Raw genomic sequence first — 19,300 nt, forward strand, 5'->3', positions numbered from 1 at the left:
TGCAACAAGCTTAGAATTCATCAAGAGTCTAATATAAATCATGTTGTTTATACATGTATCATTTGCAAATTTTTTATTCTGTCATTTATTAAACACCCATAAAATGTCCCGAATACTTGTGTGAAGCCTGGGTTCTGCTCTGGCACAGCAACACTGAAAAGTTGTTTAGTGATTGTGAATACAGTCAAAGAAATAAACAGATGATGAACCACTGAAGGATGCAAGTGAAGTGCTGCATAATTCAAAAACACCTCCCCTCTCATGCTAATATCAGGAATTTCTGAAGACTCTAAAATTCCCTTTTTTTTCCATATTTGAATCTCTCTTTATAGATTTTCCCTTTAATCCCAGAACTACTTATTTATCTTATATACCATCCATTTCTCCAGCTTACAGTGGGAACATCAGCCTTCTGGAACACAAGTCTTTTACCAAGAACTTACCACTTATCTTAGCTGTTATGAGAGTGCTCCTTTCAAACACTAAGGCAAAAGGAACTCCTTTTCTTACTATGTATGAGTGACCCAAATAGTCCACTGTTTGGGCTGCAGACCTAAAAAGCAGACCTGAAAACTGAAGTCCTAAAGTGCAACAGCCTCCTAATTATGCAATATTCAAATGCTTTTGCAATACTTCTGTTTTAGCCAGTAAAATACTCATTTTTGAAAGAGAATATGGGGTAGCATTTTTTCATTACTGAAAAACAACCTGACAAACCCACAGCAAGATGCACTTCTGCTGATTTATGCAGGGCTCCAACTATGATACTTCTCCCATGTACCAAAGTGCTCCCCTCTACATAACCCTTCTTTGCCAAAACCACACCAAAGTAAACAGACTGGCAAGCATTAGCTTTTATGTTTCTGTATCATCACAAAAAAAGCTTTACATTTCAGATTGTTCTCCTGAAAACTGAGATAACATTCATTATTCTCATTATTGAGAACCAAGATCAAAAGAGTTCAAATCCTCAAATCTTCACTACAATAGCTGCAATAGAAACAGCAGTATAGCTAACATAAATATATAGTAAATGAGACAAGAAATGTAAAGATCTCTGTGGTATTTGTACGCTTCCAATTAGCAAAAGGTATAGTAAAAATATTAAAAGAGACTAGTTAAATTATATTTACCTGGAAGCTTAAGAATTCAACAGCAAGCCATATGGAACATAGGGCAATAAGAGCATCAATATAAGCAATAACTCTATTGTCCCTTTCAGGACAGGAGTTTAATCAGTTCAAAGGCAAAAAAATGAGTTGTGGTTTTCCTCATGAAAAGCAGATACATACACAATTGTGGTTGTTATCATATGATTTTTACTGAAGGCCAACGTATATATAAAACCAAGAGTTTAGCCACACTTTCTACATGTAAAATTGTTCATAATGTGTAAAAACATCTGCAACACACTCTACATATCTATTCATTTTGTCTTGGTAACAAGACAAGGAAGTGGAAGTGGGGTTTTGTAAATCTCCAGGTTTTTCCTTGCAAAAGCAATACAATGCTGGGATTCACAATTGAAGAGCATTACAGTCCGCTGAAGATTACTCTCTCAGTCTTCAAGACAATAGTCCTTTTATTTTTGTACAAAACACTCAGCTCTGGAGTTTATAAGTTTTTGATAAAACCTTTAAAGACATCTCTTTTACTCATTTCTGCAAAGTCTTAACTATTATCCTATCTATGCACAGACTGTGCATATGCTTCCTATACATAGACTTCTACTTTCACATACAGCCCAACTGACTTCAAAGGGGCTTAGATGGATTTGAACTACAAATTCTTATATCTAATTGTCAGTTAGTTACATCCTTTCTTAGTCAATAGCTGCAGATGAAACAATAGCTATCTTCGGGAAGGACTGGATTTAAGTAAGCATTTTCTTTTTCTTTGAAGATTCTTCTCCAAACACACTTTTCAGTGTTTCATGTATCTCTCACAATATTACTGGATGTACTGCCAGGTGTTACGAGGGGAGGTTGCACTTGTTTCACTCTGTTTGATTCAAGCACAAAATCTGTGTCCTCTTCAATCCTAGTGTTATTATTCCCTTTTCATGATATTTTGCATACTAAAGACAAAATCTTTGTTCTATTATTTTTTTCCATCTTTAAGTTATGCAGCGTGATTCTCTTCAGTCCACAAAATGTTTATACTAAGAGACAAAGATTGGGTGGGTAAAATTAACTCTGCTCTAATTCCAAATAAATCTGTGTGGCTTTTATGTGGAGAAAGAGCACAGGTTGTTTCTATCTCTTCTCCCTAGTTCAATTTTTTAATTCAAAAACTATGTCAGTAAAATACCACGCAAATTTATTGCACCATTTACATGATAAAAGTAGTATGCAATGGAAAAACATACCTAAGTTGCATTTTTGTGCCTTTGCATCTTGGAAAATGGTACAATGTATGTAGGTGGTAGTACCTATGCAATGAAATTTGAATGCACAGGATGTTTCATCTGCCTTCTGTGGGGAAATGTGTGATTGTCCCCTAAAGAATAAAGCTGACTGTTAAAAGATGCAGCACTTATAAACATTGAATTTTTAGGAAATGAAGAAGGACAGTAACAGAATGCACCTGTTCGGGTTTCCTGAGCAAATATCAGTGCAGAAGGATGAAGGAAATAATGCTGTTTTCATCTCCAAAGTGTGAGTAAAGCTATAATTCATCTTTGCAAAATGAAATAGGACTTTCTGTTGCTATAAGTTGCTTCTAACTAAGTGTTGTAAAAGGCTGACCATTACCTGAGCCATGAATCACCCACATTCACCCTCTTCAAAGCTTTTGTATCACTCACTGAAATTCACTATATTTTGGCTTCTTCTGCATGAGGAATGCCTCCAACATTCATTAGACAAATACTTAGATACAACTACTCTAGAATTTTGTAGTTGTTTTTTTTTTTTTATTAAAAGCATAATTATCTACAAGTTAACACAGTTTGATAGAAAAAAAATTACAAACAGTTATCTTTCTTTAAAAACCTAAGAAAGTGAAATAGGACAATATCCTTTGTGAATAATAATTATATATAATTCAAAATTGAGAAAATGACTTTGAATAGTAATGATGTTGACATGAGCTAGGCAATAAGGTTGTACTTGTGCCTCCTCCATAATTTCACAAGGAAAAAATAAGTTACAGTTACATATTTCACACACACTATATATTTACAAGTCTACGATAAAGACATGCATAGGTACACCCTCAGAAAATTATTTCTTTTGTGTGTTAATAGAGCAAAGTCTTGGTTTATTCGCTATAATATGTCATACATACCTGCTCTAATGTGAAATAATGTAATATTACTCTACCATTTACTAACGCATAACTACAAAAATCATTGTTAATTGCAAATTTACTTTAAATAAAGTGCTTATTTAAGCAAAGCAAAGGTGGCTCAAGGGCATATTTGCACCATGAGACTGACATAAAGTGGCTAATATATAATCTGAGATTAAGTCTTTATCCTTATCAGTTGCAAAGAAAGACATACTTTACCAACAAACCACTATCCAAAATAGTATTATTATGTGCATTCCAGAATATTACACTTCACAGAAGAATGTAACATACAGATAAATTTAAATATAATAATTAGTTGTAGGTTTTTATTTCTTCTGGTTATCAATTCTGAGTAGCTGAATGTGAAAAATACGCAGCATTTCTGAAGTATGATATTTATTCTACAAATAGGTTGATGTACCCAGGAAAGGAAACATGTAGTGGAGAGATTTAATAAGTCTTTCAAGGTATACATTAGCTCTTTCACCCTGAAGCATACTTACACTCCCATATGAGTTGATGTGTATTTGTCAAGTTGATTGACACATTTAATTCATCCTTTTTGCAATTTCTTGTTTTTAGTAGATTCCACTGTATTTATTCTTTCATCTTTATTTTTCATGATCTATATTTATCATATGAGTGTACCAGTAATATTAAGTACACATCTGGTTATTTTTAATTCCATGCATGACACGGAAGCATAGTCTTCCACTCAAGCCAATTATTTAGGTTTCAGATGACCTGGACCCACTCTCCAATTCTACATCAAACTTTTCTTGTAATTTTAGGCAAGCCTTTCACGTCCCAGTTCCACAAAGGGCTTAAGAACCTGTATACATTCATTTTTACTTTAAACAAAACATTTAGGTTCAAGAAGTTTGCAAACTTGTTGTTGGTTACAGGTGTCTACCATCTCTGTAATGGAAAGACAGTCACTTCTGGAAAACCTAAAATCTACATATCCACCCCCAAAGCAGCAATCTCTCCAGCTCAGTCTAAATTTTGTTAGTACTTGCATCCTCAGTGGTCAAGGAATAGGAGATTATTACCTCCAAAATAAAATGATGTTATCAAGATGTACTGACCATGTCCTCCTGAATAGTCTTACAACTAAAGTAATGTCTTAAAATGGAAAAGACGTTGGCTATAATTTTCTTGGATAGAAAACAAACTTGAACATTAAGTTCTGTTCTGATTGAGCAGTGCCTAAAAAGGATGTGCCAGTGTCACCTGACACAACCAACAGTGTGACACCCTATTGACCAGGTAACCTCTGAAAATGTAGAACAGTCCAGACCTACCAAACATCCTCATGTTCTTTACTTAATAGACCCCAATGAATGAGAGTTAAGACATCCAGCACAATCAAGGCTGGGGCATTTCTGACCCTGCTAAGAAACAGAATGTTAATACTCTGAATTGACTAGGAGAAGAATGTTAAGGGCCTCCTTCACTGTCATGCAGCAGTCTTTTGAGGTTTTGATTACTGAAGTTTATACATAAGCTTATATTTATGATCATGTATGTATGAAGCTTATATATTGACCTTATATATGAAGCTTATACTCCTTTCTGTATCAAACTTTATTGTAGTGAATTGAGGGATGATGAGAACTGACTGAATACATGTCCCAAATGCAAATAGTAATCAACAGCATTTTCTTGGGTCATGAAAAGCTCTCCATTTAAGTGCTTATATATGATCAGTTCTGTTATCTTTATTTTGCCCATTAAGGGAAATCAGTAATGGGTGGGACTGTTGTAGAATATGTTGTCTATCCACTTTTTCACTCATTCAGTCTTCAGTGTGAGAGAGTATGTATGTTTCTCAATGGCAAGATCTTTAACACTGTATAATTTTTGACCTTTAAAATTGCCTTTTGCACAAGCCAGTGTCAAAACCTGTTTAATCTATCTGCATTTTTAAAGTGTTTATCACTGTGGCATTGCTGCCAGAGTGGTGTACAAAGATTAAAAACAATAGGTAGGCTACCTGCAGGTAGGCAGTAGAATCTAAGTTTTTGGAGTACTGTGATACCATGAAGATTCTCTGCAACAATCAGTGGAGACAGGAAAAAAAAAAGGTTCTGCACAAAACTTGACAGTGGTAATGGGAAATCCAAATGCAAATGCAAATAACCTGAACTCAGTGAGAAAAATATTATCTCAGAAATATTCTTTCTCACTCTCTCCTTCAGAAACAAAACAAAACACAGCAAAACACAACAAAACAAAACAAAACACATTTGATTTTTAAATGCAACTTTCTTATTTGGTCTAGCACACTCATTCAGCATTTATGGATGCATATATTTTGCAGGGCAAAAAAATAACAGGTCTTTTTTTTAGCTGAAAAAGAGACAAAAAGCATTAAAGTCAACATTTCAGCTGAGGAGAAGTTTTAGTTACATTAGAAATCATAAAATATTAAAGCCCATATTTCAGATGTTACAAAAAATATTCCACTTTTTCTTCGGTATAAACTTAGCAATTTCAATGCCAATCACATTTTTAACTGAAAAATAATATAGCCTAGTAGCAGTATTAACTTGCTGATTATATGATAGCAACAGTCTCTCTACAGTTCATCCCATAGTATTTCTCTCTCCTAGGCAAAGAAATGTATCTTTCTTATTATTCTGAAGTCAACAGATTCTGTCTTTAGTGAGCCAAGTGGTATCCCGTGCTTGGCTGGGATAGAGTTAATTTTCACAGAAAGCTAAGAGGGGACACAGCCAGGACAGCTGACCCAGACTAGCCAAAGGGGTATTCAATTCCATTTGACATCATGCTTAGTATATAAACCAGGAGAGCTGGTGGGGGGCAGGGAGCAGTAATCACTGCTTGTGAGCAGGATGGACATTGTCCTCCAAGTGGTGAACAATTGCATTGTGTACCCTCTCTTTGCATATTCTTTTATTGTTGTTATTGTTTATCTCTTCACTTTGCTGTCTGTTAAACTGTTTTTAACCCAACCCACGAGTTCTCTCTTTTTTTTCTGATTCTCCTCCCCATTCCATCGCTGTGAGGGAGACATGAATGAGCAGCCCCGTGGTACTTAGTTACTGGCTGAGGCTAAACCACAACAAGTGATTTTGAAAATTTGAAATGATATAGCAAATGATATAACCTCTTCCTTCACTTGTTGCTGAAGAAAGAAGCAATCCATAGAAGACCCAGTGTTCAACCTGAAATGGAAGTATTTACTGGGAAAATTAAAGTCAATGCTGGCTTTGTTGTTATACATCACTTAGCTGAAATCATATATGCAAATTCCACACATTCAGCACTAGCCAAGCTATTGCGTGTTTGTATTTTGCGGCATGAGTAAATGCTTGTTTAAAGACACAGGAAGAGGAACAGATCAACATATTTTTTGTGCCAAAGTAGAATTTACTCATAAAGGACAAAAAGCTGCATAATATTTTTAAGTGTTGGTGGTATTTGTCATCTATTCTGCCTCCTATATCACCACATTTATCTTATTTAAACTGTCTTTTATTTCTCCAATGTTTTAAGACCTGTGCACATGCTCAAGGATATCGCAGGAGGACTCAGCTGAGATTTCAGATTAAATATTGGGCAACACAGCAGAACAAGGTCACCTTTTAGTCTCATGACTAAAAGTTTTGGTTTACCCTCATTGACCCTGCCTGGACTACATTCTGAGTTAAGTCATGCAGGGAGTTGGGAAGGACTGCACAAGAAAATGCGGGCAGGCTCAGTAATGTGTATAACCATTTGAATCTGTTACAGAAGGAGCACTCTGCTTTTGCCTTGCAGTAGGGTTTGCTTCTCCCTGTGGTCTTTCAGTTGCCTCTTCCTTTCTCTTGTTTTGTATTCAAGCCAGAGGAAAATTCTGTGCTTTCACACAAATAATTAAGGTTTGTTTTTTTTTTTTTGTACAGTATAGCACAGTCACGGGGATTTTAAAACCTATTCATGGCTTGCTATCATTCTGCAGCACTTTTTCCGATAGTTGTTCTTGCCCCAGCTGACCAGAACAGAATGCCACAGCATTTCTGGAGAAGAGCTGCCACGCAAACAGCTTTAAACTGTGAAATCATTCAACAGATTTGGGAAACAATGTAGATCTCAGCCAAACTGCTAGGTTTTATTTGACAGAATTTATCAACACAGAATTTCCCAGTTATAAACTAACTTCTTCATCAGGTGGTCTGATTAAACACTATTTTTAGAAGAAAATATGAAACAATTTCCATTCTCCGTAACTGTTTTCCTACTCTTTAGCTTGTTCCCTGGCATCCAGCATATACCCAGTTGTTTCTTTACAATGATGAGATTAATTATTTCCTGCAAGAAATATGGATACATGGGCTTGATCCTGTTCTCCAAAATACTGTGGGACAACAGAATAGAGTAAGCACAGAGAAGATTAGATACAACAAATAAAACTGTAGAAAACTTACATTATGTAAAGTAACACAATGCAATAAGTAAGGGCATAAGGCCATAGGAACCTGATTCTGTGAATGCAAGGCACTGACCAAATTTCTCATTCAGAAATTCAATGTATTTTCATAGCAAATACATCTGTATTCTGTATAGCTCCCACCATCATCTAATCTCAAACATTATAGGAGCTGTAGTCTTAAAGAAGACTTTTGACTGGTTATGGGTTGAATATCCAGACTTCAGATCAATGCTGCCTGGGCCTGGTTTATTTCTACCTGAGGTTCTGCAGAGGTATGAGCACCTGTTTTTATATGACAAAGGAGTGTGTCTCAGATACCAGCCTCCAGGATACCACTGTGTATCCACAACAGACATATCTGAGATTCCTGGATAATTGCCAGAAGTCCTAAATTTCTTACTTGAAAAGATTTCCAAATGAGAAACAAGGATCTGCACATCAGGATGTAAATATCTGCCAGATGTACTTAACCAAGCCATAACCAAATTACAATGAACTACATAGATGAACCCTCCCTCTGTCTATTCTAGTAATCTGGATAATATTTATATGTTTGCTTTTGACAATCTCAATTCCTGTCATTCATCCTTTCTTCCTCACTTTGTTGTGAAAAAAATAAATAGCATTTAGAAAGAATTATTTTTACACTGATATTGGTTTAAATTCCTTATGGTTTCTTTTCAGAAAGAGGCAAAATAATCTTAGTTAGAAATCATTTATTAATTCAGAGTTCATCAGGCATCAGTGGAGTATATTTTCCACAGACATTCCAAATTCCAGTGACAAATATTTTTCTAAAAATGTTATAGGAAAGTCTCAGCTGTACGAGCAGTGAATGGAGCTGGCTGGGCATAATCAGCTGACAATCTAGAAAAAGAAACAGACAATGCTTACATAGCTTTGAAAGTTTATCCTGTCAAACCTTACAGCTCTGAGAAGCAAACAATACTTATTTAAGCCAAAGGAAAAATTCCCAGTGAGTTACACTATTAGGATGAGGACTCCAAATTATTCTACTTCACCTTCCAATTTCAAAACGAAAAGTTTCTTTCTGAGGAAACACATGAAACTTCACCTTGATAATGCAAATAAACAATAGGATCTGAGTATTTCGTATCCAAGACATTGATTTATACGTAACAAAACCTACTTAAGCGTATCACATATAATATATAATATTTTATGAAACATGAGCAACAAGGCAACTAAAGCACCGTGATGAACATTGGAGAATATGTCGAAAGGAATAAAACCAAACCAAACCAAACCAAAAGCAGACATATTTTAACTTTATTCCACACAATGCACCTCAGAAATAATCCTGCATTTTACAAAACTTGTTGCAGGACTCAAACTACAAAACCCTTTGCTAATACCTGACAGTAGTAATTAATGATCCATCAGAAATGACAAGGAAGTAAATTTTATACTAACAGAGTAATGCGCTGAACCACCCTCAGCTGGCTGGATGCAGATAAATGAACCAAGTCATGCCATACTGTGCCAAGGCTAAAGAACAATTTTCCCACTTGCATGGTATGCCTGTAACAAATACAGCCTGAGGTTTCCAACAACAGACACGCTGTTATTATGGCAACTGCACAGAGTAATAAAAGAAACATTGTGAAAATCACATGTGACAAAAGTTGAAAGGAAAGTCACAGTAAATAACTTCTTCCTTGAAGCCAGGCCTACTGCTATTCTTTCAAGTACTTCCATTAATGTCTGTACATTGCACTAATTCCACAATAAAATAAGTTTTATTTATGTTACAGGTATATACATGATATTAGGTGCTGAAATGAGAATTCGGTAAAGCAGGCTTTAGGCTAGAAGAATGCATAGATATCTGATTATTATATCATGATAGCACCAATCCGTTATCTTTAATAGACTTCATCCTTACATGGAATAAGAAAGAAATTAATTTTATTCTCTATTTGTAAAGATGTTTGAATATTCAAAAACAGGAAAAGGTGGATGTGTCTTTGTGATTTCCATGAAACAAAATTGCATTTTATTGCAATACCTGTTTAAACAGGCAAGGCACTTCTGGTTAGTAATACATAGATACATGAATTTGGTGAAAGAAATAAAAATTAAGGTGAAAAATAAACAGAAAAAAAAAGAAAAAAAAAGGAACAGGTGTTTAAAAGATTAAATTTGGCATAAAAACTTAGACGAAACGTGCTGATATAACAACAGGCAACTTTACGAAGTAATTTTTTAACTTGTAATGCTGCCAGATTTTCCCCTGACCTGTCCTCCCAGAAATATTGTCTATGAAGACACAAAGATCTTCTGGAAGCTTAGCACTCTAAATTTGGATGAAACTTTTCAGTTCTGAATAGGCAGAATCACATTTTTCCTGTTTGTATTGTGCAACAAAAATCATAAAGTGGCTAAATATTGGTAGCTAGGCATTTCTCACTCATGCTACAAGTTCAGAAAAATACTCTTTCCAGGTCATTACAGTCAACATGTTTCAGAAATCTTAGTACTCACAATGAAAAAATAAATAAGCAATGCTCTGAAAGCAAGTTAGATGCTGTCCTAAGAAATGAGGCAATAGTGGAAGTAAGCCTCTCTCCTACCTGCCATTTGGAGGTATCAGATTGAGATACCTCAGAGGCCAAGATCTAGCTCACCAGTTTAAAATTACCCCCAGATTCATCAGCAGTGTTTTTTGTCTGATATGCCCCATACATGGGTCCATCAGGACAGTCTGTACTTTACTTGTTTCATATAAAAAGCCAATACACACATCTCTTCTTGTCACTGGCTTCCCTTACCAGGGGCTGTGTGGCATCTGGAAAAAAAGATTTAGTAGTATCTCGGTTGGATAAGGACAATGCGAATGTGTTTGAATGAAGGAAGAGATGGAAAGGGAAGAGAGATGAGGAATTTATATTCAGCTAGAGAGCTATATTTCCCAAGTGAGACAAGGAAATTAATGCGTGCCTACTTTTCTATGAACTTAAGGTTAAGTTGCCCTTCAGACACCTCTCTGTTAGAAGCTAAATGCTGTATCAACTGTCAACCTGGTACTTAGAAGCAATTTTGTGACTCAGCTAATAGAACAGTTGAAATAACTAATGAAGCTGCATTTCTGTCATTTATATATTTCATCGTGATATGTATAATACTTCTATTTGTGAAGGATTTGCATCTATAATTTCTCTTCAAATCTTCTGTTTCAGCTGTACAATACCCAGCAAATCATCAGCCTTACAGTATGATTTGATTACACATAGGGCTAGCAATATTTTCCTCAGTTTATATCTACTGCTTGAATTACAGTAACTTTTATTTTGGATCTAATTGCATTTTCTCATATTAACACATCTCAAACTATCTCTGCTTTTTCAGTCTGTTTAACCAGCATTGCACAAGAATACTGGGCCCTTGAGCCTAAGATCATGTATATTTGCTTGCCATTTTCTTCTTTTACTGCTATCGCATGAGTAATTCAGCTGCACTATGCAGCCAGATGTTAGTACATACTGTTATCTATATCATTCCTGCCAAGTCAGAAATGAATATCGTGAGATCATTTTGAACAAATAAAGTACTTACTGAGGGACAGAAAACAGTGTCTTGTATGAAGGATCCAACGCATCCCACAAAGCTATTTTATAGCCTGTAATTAACTCTTTAATATTTTCATAGATTATAGAAAGTGTCCCTCATAAATCTGAGATTAATTACAAAGCAAAAAATGCTTATGTTCATTCCAGTGATGTATTTCATACTGATTGATACAAATTCATTTCTTACTTCTATGTGAACAGAGTTCATTACTAAAGCAAAAATTCCTGCTCTACAGAATTACATTCCTGTTCACCTCTGTTTTTATTTCCAAGTTAAAAACTACTCATTTTGAATTTAAAACTGGGACATATCACTAATTTTTTGTATCACAATGATACTAAAACCTGATTCATAATCTCTGAAAAGTCTTACAAAAAATAAGGAATTAAATCAAGCCAGTTAAGATACAGAAATAGACACTCAAAAACACTCAAACTGTTTTTTTCATTATACCAGTATTTTAGTATTTACTAGTGATTTAAAGTGTCTGTAATACCACATCTGGTTAAAATATTGCTAAGAGATTCCTGATTTGTCATTTGTTAGAGCGAAATAAGGACTCAGCAAAACAAGTCGATTCAATGTGAATCACGCTAAAGCCATTTATTACAGAAACAAGTCTTCTTATATACGTAACTATATTCTAATCACGCGTCCACGCTCCAAGCATGGATTCGCTAAATGAGTATCGTGGGCTGTCCATGCACTGGAGTCTCACTGATGATACATCCAATGATTCACGCCATGCCAGGACCCCTGTGATTGAGGAACGCCCCTCTCTCTCACAGCAGACTCTGTTCTCAGCTTCTCTAAGAGGCCTTGAGATTCCTTTGAGCCTGACTAATTCAGCAACAAATCTTTATCTATCAAAGCCCCTCCACAGTCATTAAGTGGGATTTCTTCCCCTTTTTCTGTTTTTCTTTATTCCGTTGTATTCAATATCTTTAAGTGTCTGTTTTGTGGGGATAAAGGTGTATAAAACGAAAAATTGCTTCCTCCTCACATTGTTCTTAGTATTCTGATTTTCAGGAGATGTACTTTTTCCCTTATTCAAACAGATCTTTTCAAATGTTGACTTCTACTCTTTAGATGAATGGTTGTTATAAATCTATCTGGGGAGAAGGAGGATGACTTTCCCTCTCACAGCTTAAAGATTTCTGCATTTGTATAGCTAAGCTCAGATAACCATGCCCAAAAAGAGCTGATTCTCCTTCTTGTAGCCCTATCTCTAATGTCCTAATCCAGAAAACACCAAAAAGAAGGGTCTTTTGTTACCTCTTATGGAGCCTTCTTTATGTTGTATGGTCACATACATCGTATTCTTTTCATCCCAGATACCTCCTCAGTACTTTTGCCTTTCTACCGCATGATTCAAGGTCTCACCTCACTTCATACTTGCTATCATTCCCTTTGTGAAAAAGGACAAAATCTAAGGGGTTCAAAAAAGACTTTTTCCTACAGATCAACTGTTCTAGCTTTGCTTTTCTACCTCCTCCTCTTGATCTAGTGCACTACCAGTGCAGCTTGCTTGAGTTGCACACCACCATCAGGCCATCAGCTGAAGTTATAATGACCTCAATCTGAAGTTACATCAACCTGCCATTTACAACGCAGATTAACTTTTTCTTCTCCTGGTGTCCTAATTCAGATGTCTACAGGCCAGGGCGAGCCAGCAGCATTGTCATATGTGTGAGTTACCTCCTAACTTCTTTTGGGAGTGCTGGCTGCTGTGTGCAGCCTGCCAGTGGCTTCCTTTTCACCAGCAACCTGGGTACCCAGGCTACACCAGCACGTCTCTATGTCTGCATTCCCACAAAGCGCAGGCTGCAAACAAAACACAAAGACCAAGCCAAAAACATTCACACTGTGTTATCTAATGAGTATCCCTTTCCTGCAGAATCCATTTTTATCATAGTCTTCTTTCACAAATACCTGATGTTTACTGTCACCCAGAGCAAGCGCTTCAGCTTTAATGAATCTGATAGCAATGGGAGAGAATGGGAAAATGAATTAACATTACATACAGCCACCACAGATAGCTGCCCAGAATAAAGCGCAATACATGAGAAGGCTCATACCAGTCACTCTAAAGATGATGTAACAACATCAATCACATACTCTTGCTGTTCTGCGTCTGTGACACTTGGAAAACTGAATGATGTAGAGGATACCAGGTAACAGCTACTTGCTATTTCTCACAATAAAAGGATGAGGAGCTACTCCAAGAAATTATCAGGTAGATTGTTTAATGATGCATGTTTTTAAGGCAAATTGCAAAGAATGAATTGTATTCCATTCCACTTTTCTAAATAAACTTTGAACTTTGCCCGAAAACTGGGGAAAACAAAACAAAAAAAAACAAACAAAACCGCAACCCACACCAACCTTCCCTTAGAAAGCCTATTCCTCAGATAATATTAACAGCCATGTCACCATCCCTTTCTCTGAGAACAAACATCAAAGAGGTTTTTCTTGTTATTTTATCCTTCTCCCACAGGTCTAGATTTCAGAAGACACAGTGTGGACTACCATATTTTGCAGTCACTGTCTGTGTATTTCCTGAATATATTGCAAAAAATAACTATTTTATAAAGGAAAAATAATTATTATTCCCAAATATGGGAGTTAGCCCTTAGAGACAGTGACACAAGGCAACGGTTAATTTTATGAAATATAAAATAGGTTGTTAAATAATACATGTTGTAAACCAGTAGCTACCAGAAAAGCACCCATTTCTTCCAGTGATACTCCCCATAACAAACCTCAGTAAACAATCTCATTCTCTATCCTAACAAAGATGCTATGCTTCTCTCTAGGAAACGACTTTTCAGCAATTCAGTAGCACAAACACATGCTAAGTATTTTTTCTGGATGGGAGATAGAAAACCAAACACACCAAGGGACTGAATTCTAGACAGGCAAACGACTGTGATGAAGTGCACCTTCCCCTTTGGATTCATGTCTGTAGCTGAGCTGCATGACGGCTCGAGAGCGTAACTATTACTGTCAGGCTGATCTCATGAAAAGGCGGGGGATGTACAGGACAGCTGGCCAGCAACAGATGGGGATATGCTGTTCCATCTTGCAGGTTGGTAGAGCTCCTGTTGCAGCACATGCTCTCCCGGTGGAAATCTAACTGTAATGCAGCACCAGTCTTCCAAAGGAGGCCTGGCTTTAAGCCACAATCAAGTCCTAGAATTCAAAGTACTTCTTAAATTATCTAGCTACTCCTTAAACAGCCCAGTCATTTGTAGTTCAGATAATTTGCTTATACTGGAAATAAATTAGTCAGCCCTTTAAATGCTTTTTTGTTTAAGATAAGGTGAAAGCATGCCATAACCTTCTCCAGTTTTGTGAACAGAACTTCATATATCTATTGACAGTTTAAGATTTTTTGTCCTTGAAGGAGAAAATTATTTGCTTTTCTAATCACATGATAAATGCAGAAAGGTCATCATCACTCCCAGTCACCACAAGAATGATTGCTTTCGCTCATGCTACTTTACAGTAACATTGGCTTTGACCATCAATTGACTTCTAAAACAGTTACACTTCATTAAAATTAGACTGTTGTTACTGAAATTTACAATGAACTGAATTTATCTTTATTCATGTTTCTAATTTTGTATAGACACCTAGACCTTAATTTTGTTCTTTTGATATTTCAAATTAAATAACACTTGAAAATGAAAAAGTTAAACTCATTTGAAAATTTATAGAAACAGAAATGAAGATACCAGTTCATTTTGACCTTCCAAGTGGAAAGAAATGAATAAATTAAACATTTATGCCATTTCATTATCAAGGTGACTGGAAGTAATTGCATGGAGCTTATTCTACTATGGAAACTCACCCTGACCCAACTAGTGATTGTCAGTCAATATAAAGAATAACCATCTTGTCTTAACTCCTTAAAACAGATAGATTCTGTCTACTATAGATAAAGTGATCTCTACTATGTCATGCACATAATGTCAGAGTACAGTATTCATTTGTAGTGCTAGATTAACACTAGGGTTTAAATTGCAAGACACAAACGTAAACTAATGGAAAAGCTGAAATGTACAAAATGTAACTTGGATATACAAAATGTGACAAGCAAGTTGAAGGGGATTACAAAATAAGATTTGGCTGAGAAATACTGCTTCTCTGAGTTATCGTCTGTGCATAAAAAAGGTGTTATAACTTCACAGGGTATGACAAGACACCTTGTGCTCACACTTGGCAGGTTATTAGAAATGTTACGCAAAAGACACCTGCACAATCCCATGCAGAGCCATAAGAGTTCAGCGGGACATTTTTTTTCTTTATGTCTTTTTTCGTAAAATAGCTTTAAAGTAAAAAAAACATATTTTAACAGTGATGTATAAACATAACTTTGTAGTAAATCCTTTTTAAATACATAAATTATAAATTAGAAAAAATAGATATGGTCTAATACTCATTAAATGATAATTTTGTATTATCCATTTCCTTTATTTTAAATGAAAGATCAATTTACAGAAATACATCTATGGTCTGACCCTTTTGAAATGCCTACTGACATCAAAGAAAAGCTGTCTAAGAACAGAAAAGTGTGGTTTACAGCTTCTTCCTCATAATCAACAAATATTTCTGTATTCGAACTAAAGGAGCAGCTATTGTGAATGCTTACACACAGAATTTTAGTACTTGAGCATATTCCTACAAGACCCTACAGCATTAACTTTCACTCTGATGAGCCTCTTAAAGGGAGTCTTGATGAAAAAAAAAACCCACAACTCTGCATAATGTGCTCTATAAAAAAGCAACAGGATACTCAGAGTACTCATACAAATAAAATTAATATTCAGACTAAATGTTTACAGATGTAAGCCTTTAAATAAATGCAGTGAGCTAGAATTGAGTTTTTCTTACTCTCTTAGCTACTAATTCACTCTCACCACAAAGCAGAACACAAATCAGACATAGGTCTACCCATAAAAAGGAGTTGAACTTGCTGAATAAAATAGTGCCATTTTTATGTCTTTTCTTTCTATACAAAGTCACAGCCTACCCTTTTTGTTTTTCATGGTCTTTCTGTTCTTAAGTTTGAGGCCTAGAGTTGAAGGCGCATCATCAGCTTATCAACTGTCAAATATATCTTCAACTTATTACTAAAACAGTTGAATTATTATTCTAACCTATTTTTTTCTCTAGTTTCTCCATACATCAGACTTTATTGGTACTAATTTACACATAATATGTGCCACATAATATCCATGTAAATCACAATACCTATATCAGAGTTCAAAACCTATTGTAAAAGGACAAATATAAGTATACTTTTATAATTTTCATAATTTATACAATATACACTCTATAGCTTTTGTATCAGCACACATCACATACACTGACATTTTTGTGAATACAGGAATGCATGAATTATTATTTACTGCTCCTAAACATATTTCTTTATTGCAGTATAATGGAAGAATATAATTTTAAACGGCAATCTGAAGATGGATATAGTTGGGTGTTTTGTCAGTTTTCAGGATCTTCAGGACCAAGCATCACATGTGGTAATTTTATTTGAGGTTTATGACCAGTTCTACTTGTCATCTACAAGAAGTTGTCTCCATCAGTTTTGTATTGTTTTGAATCACCAGATGGCACTTTTCCCTGCTCTAAAGATTTACCATCTGAGCACGTAGGAGTTAGATCTGGAGAAACACTGCCAGCTGAACTGAGATGCTGTATAGATGTTAAGTGTTTTAGCAGTAAAGAAACACTTGTCTTGTTTCAATCTCTCTCTTTAGCTGAAAATATTCTTTCTCAAATTAGTTACTGTAGACAAGCTATGTCTACAGAAGTGGGGAAAAAAAAAAAAAAAATTAAAAAAAAAAATCACTTTTGTCAACACATATGCACTGCCCAGGGACATTTTTAAAGGCATTCTTTCGCATTCCCCCCAAGTCTATATTTAAAGCTTCACTTCTAACTTGAATAAAATAATATTGACAAAATGAAATAAAACTGTGTTGAAAAGTTTGTCCACTTCTAATACCATTATAATTTTGCTTCTATTCTAGTTATGTTCTTCAAGTAATTTCTCTCCCTTATTTCAATGTGCAATGCACAGAGAAGAAAAACAAATCAGAAAAGTGTGCAGTCATAAGAGCTCTCAGTGAAGTACAATCCTGATTCATTATCATCACATACTAATGGAATATCTCAGTGGAAACACCATAGAGCAATGTTTAAACACCATGCAGTGATTGTTTCATAATGTCTGTAACTACACTGCACACACATCTTTCTCTCTCCTGCTTTCTTCTGTTATGTGGGTCAAGCACAGTGTTTTCTTTCTCTGTGACTTTGGGGAGAAGAAACAGGCTGATACGCTCTTTTTTTTTTCCTCCCCTCAATTTCTTTTTATCTTCTAACTATTTAAGGGGATAGGGAGTTCTACTGGTAAATCAATTTTTTTCTGAGAATGTGAAAAACAGGTTTTTTAGGAGGTAAGTTAAGCAAAAGGAATTTTCTTCATATTGAAAATTCACCAAGGTTGCATGCACCTTCACAAAATAATACTTGTTCAAACATGACTCCTTTATGTAAAGACTTGGGAACCTGTCTACCATTGCCCTGTTTTTACTAACACACAAGTGACTGGTTTTACTCTTGCAATACATCAGGTTTACATGAGGATGGGACTACATGAATAAACACTTGGGTCCCAGTCACTGGTGAAAAACAAAATATTGCTTATTTTTTTGTCTCCCTAATATTTTTTCATACATAATTTATTAATAACATTTTGTGTAGATTTATTGAGAAACATAAAATGAGCAAATACAAACTAAAAAAAAAAAAAAAAAAGGTAAGTATAAAAATACTCATTGGAAAAAAGCATGAAAACTGTCACCATTGACTGGTTTTGTCATTTTTTTCATTTGCAGTTTGACCCATTTAAGTCCATAGCCTTCCTATGTGGTCAGCCATAACAGTTCTGATATCAGAAGAGTTCTGAAGGTAACAGTAAAAATTCTGGCCTCTAAGCCATCAGCCCGTTCTAGTGAAATCAAAGAGAGCATTGCACTCCATTTTGAGCTCAGTAAACGAAGAATTAGACCTTGAGGTTTTAAACTTTGATAACAGCGATGACAAAAACAGCACCAAAAATCACCAGGTTATCTCCATGAAACAAACTCAGTAAACTTTTACCCAAAATTATGTATAATCAGCCATTGTAAAACTGCTAGTGCATTATCTATTGGCAACGCTGTTTATGTTGGTTGGAGATTTTAGGGAGGTTGTAATATATGAAAAACAATTGGAAATTACTTTTGCACTTGCTTTAGTCAAAGGAATGTAGTAATTTTAAAGTGCCTACAGCTAAAACTAGGCATTGAACACTGAGTTCTGAGGTTGCAAAAGGCTGAAACAGAGTTACTTGTGTCAGTGAAATATACACCCACATTGCTCGCTTTAAACCTTCAAAGCAACCCCTCACTCCTTATTATAAAAATCTCTGGCACTGCAAAAGAATTGACTGTGTAAGTGCTCAGCAAGGCTGAATAGCCTTCATTCCATCCCTTAGTTTCATGCAGGGGGATTATGTTATTGCTACCCTCCCAAATCCTTATGTTTATCATGATGACTTGTCTTGTAAGTAAAACTGATATTGCATTTCTAAATTATTTGTTACTTCAGAACACACGGGATTAATGCTCCCTGTCAGCTCAGGCTCTGGTCTTCATTCCCACATATGCTGCCAATGCAATCATCTACCTTGCCCACTGTTTCAGCTATGTTCAACTTGTCTTCAAATCTTCTCCTGCCCTCATTTATCTTTTTCCATATTAGCTGTGAGCTTCTTGAGCTTCTTCAAAGCTTTATTTCTGCCAAAAACTTTGCTTGCGCTCTTTATCACTGCCTCATCATTCCTCTAATTCAATCCAAGACACATAGCCACAGAACCACTTCCAGCATGCCCTTCACTCTAACTCTGATTTA

General features: G+C 35.5%; 1 protein-coding gene across 3 annotated transcripts in view; it reads right to left on the bottom strand.

Moving 5' to 3' along the window:
* SLC16A7 (solute carrier family 16 member 7) overlaps positions 1-19,300 on the bottom strand; it is an 88,231-nt gene that overhangs the window by 49,504 nt on the left and 19,427 nt on the right. The gene's annotated exons all lie outside the window — the stretch shown is intronic.

Source organism: Columba livia, chromosome 1, assembly GCF_036013475.1.
Source record: "Columba livia isolate bColLiv1 breed racing homer chromosome 1, bColLiv1.pat.W.v2, whole genome shotgun sequence".
Taxonomy (NCBI): domain Eukaryota; kingdom Metazoa; phylum Chordata; class Aves; order Columbiformes; family Columbidae; genus Columba; species Columba livia.